The sequence below is a fragment of the Punica granatum genome, chromosome 3 (assembly GCF_007655135.1).
Source record: "Punica granatum isolate Tunisia-2019 chromosome 3, ASM765513v2, whole genome shotgun sequence".
Classification (NCBI taxonomy): domain Eukaryota; kingdom Viridiplantae; phylum Streptophyta; class Magnoliopsida; order Myrtales; family Lythraceae; genus Punica; species Punica granatum.
Window position 1 is genome coordinate 27,445,605 of NC_045129.1, and position 3,206 is coordinate 27,448,810.

Genomic DNA, 3,206 nt, shown 5'->3' on the forward strand with positions numbered 1-3,206 from the left:
GTAGGCACATAAGAAGAACCGCGCATCCTGAAGATCCAGACGGGTCTCGACCTTACACAGTGAGCCCGGATGATCGACTTTCTCAAAGACTACCAAGAGGTCTTCGCTTGGTCTTACGCCGACATGCCAGGCCTAGATCCCTCAATAGTCTAGCACTTCCTCCCGCTCGATACTGAAAGATTCCCGCCTAAACGACAACACCTACGGCGGCAGCGAGCCAACCTTCTCCTCCGTATCAAGGAGGAGGTCGTCAAGCAGATTGACGCAGGTTTCTTGGAGGTCTGCAATTACTCTGAATGGGTGGTGAATATCGCGCCTGTAGAGAAGATGGATGGAAGAGTGAGAGTCTGCGTCGACTATCGAGATCTCACCAAAGCAAGCCTTAAAGAAAATTTTTCGTTGCCTCACATCGACGTCTTAGTCGACAATACTGCGCACCATACACAATTATCCTTCATAAACGGCTTTTCCGGGTTTAATCAAATCCGGATGGCCGAGGAGGATAAGGCCGAGACGACCTTTATTACAATGTGGGGCACGTTCTGCTACAAGGTCATGCCCTTCGGTCTGAAGAATGCAGGGGCAACTTACCAGCCGGCCATGGTCACGCTCTTTCATGATATGATGCACAAGGAAATCGAGGTCTACGTCGACAATATGATTGCAAAGTTGAAAGAAGGAGAAGATCACCTCGTCAACCTGAAGCGCCTCTTTGACCGTCTCAAGAAATACATGCTTCGGCGAAGTGCACGTTCAGCGCCAAGTCAGGGAAACTGCTAGGGTTTGTAGTCAGCGAAAGGGGCATCAAGGTCGACCCTGACAAGGTCAAGGCAATCGTGGAGGTACCACCTCTATCGACAGTGCGCGAAGTACGAAGTTTTTTGGGATGGCTGAACTACATCGCGCGCTTCATTGCAAACCTGACGGACAAATGTCAACCCCCCTTACGCATGCTTCGCAAAAACGCAGCGATCAAATGGGACGATGAATGTCTGGAAGCCTTTGACACCCTCAAGGCGTATTTAGTTCAGCCGCCGGCGTTGGTCCCGCCTACACCGAGTCGTCCTCTCATCCTTTACCTAACAGTGCGCCGACAATCCCTGGGATGCATGTTAGGGCAAGAGGACGAGTCCACACACGCAGAGCACGCCATCTATTATTTGAGCAAGAAGTTTACCGAAGGGGAGTCCAACTATTCGTAGATTGAGAAGTTCTGCTGCGCACTGGTATGGGTCATGCAGAGGCTCCGGCAGTACACTCTCTACCATACCATTCATCTACTGTCAAAAGTGGATCTCCTGAAGTATTTACTTAGCAGTCTGTCCTCCATGAGGAACATTGCAAAGTGGCGCTGACAGTTAACAGAATACGACATCGAGTATGTCTCGCGTACGTCAGTCAAAGGGCAAGCAATTGCAGATCACTTGGCAGAATTCCCAATCGAGGACGGCACCCTGATCAACTCTGACTTTCCGGATGAAGGGATCCTCCAGGTTGATAGAGAGGAGGATAAGCCCGTATGGAAGATGTATTTCGACGGTGCGGTTAATTTCGCCGGGTCTAGTATTGGCGCAGTACTGATATCCCCTGACGGGCGCTATTACCCCGCCGCGGCCAAGATCGATTTCCCTTGCACCAACAACGTGGCTGAGTATGAGGCATGCATTCTCGGCTTGCAGGCGGCTATCGACTTCAAGGTCAAGGAATCGGAAGTGTTCGGTGATTCCATGCTCACGATTTTCCAAACGCTAGGACAGTGGAAGACGAAGGATGCGAAACTAGTACCGTATCACGAGTACCTCGAAGAGTTAACATAGAACTTCGAGAAGATCACGTTCACATATACGCCTCGCATCAAGAACCAATTTGCGGACACACTTGCAACACTCGCGTCCATCGTGAGCATCACGAAGGAAAATCCCATCGAGCCCCTCGAGATCGAGATTGCCAAGGGCCCCACTGCAATGCGATTGAGGTTGCTGACGAAAAAGTCTTGATACGAAGACATCAAACATTTTCTGTAAACAGGGCAATACCCAACATTCTCTAACCGGAATGACCGGAAGACACTCCGGCGGCTCGCAGCGCATTACTTCCTGAGCGGCGAGACGCTCTACCGCCGTTCCTTTGACGCCACACTATTCCGGTGTGTCGACGAAAACGAGGCACAACGCCCCATGGAAGAAGTGCACGAGGGGAGCTCCGGGCCTCACATGAACGGGATCATGCTCCCCAAGAAAATAATGCGATTGGGTTACTTTTGGTCCACCATGGAAACCGACTGCATCAAGCACATCAGGCACTGTCACTTGTACCAGATCTATGCCAATCAAATCAAAGCACCGCCCAACGAGTTGCACCCGATGGTGCTCCCGTGGCCCTTTTCAATGTGGGGGATTGATGTGATCGGGCCCATCACTCCCAAAGCATCCAATGGACACTTATTTATCTTGGTGGCGATCGACTACTTCATTAAGTGGAACGAAGCCATCATGCTTGCGTTAGTTACTGCAAAGGCTGTAGCGCGATTCCTGAAGCGAGACAACATCGCTCGGTACGGGGTCCCCGTGACAATCATCAAAGAAAATGCCAAGAACCTGAACAATAAGGTTATCAACGAGCTTTGTGCATAGTTCAAGATCCAGCATCGCAACTCCACATCATACCGTCCTCAAATGAACGGTGCGGTAGAAGCTGCGAACAAGAACATCAAGAAAATCATCGAAAAAATGACATTGAATTATAAGGACTGGCACGAGATGCTCCCGTTTGCGCTCTTGGCATATCGAACTTTAATCCGCACGACTACTAGGGTCACCCCGTACTCTTTGGTCTACGGCACGGAAGTAGTTCTCTCAGTTGAAGTGGAGATCCCTTCCATGAGGGTCCTCGCCGAGGCCGAGCTTGAAGAAGCGGAATGGGCAAAACAGCGCTACGAGCAGCTCAATCTCATCAACGAGAAGCGACTAACAGCACTCTGCCACAACCAATGCTACCAGCAAAGGATGGGGAGTGCATTCAATGCAAGGGTCCGCCACCACGAGTTTAGCCCTGGGGACTTCGTCCTCCGAAAGGTCCTGCACGTCATTCCTAATTCCAGGGGAAAATTCGCATACAAGTATGACGGACCCTTTATGGTCAAGGAAGTCTTCTCCGGAGGTGCAATCATCCTGAGTGACATGGACAGGACTGAAAACGCGCTCCCA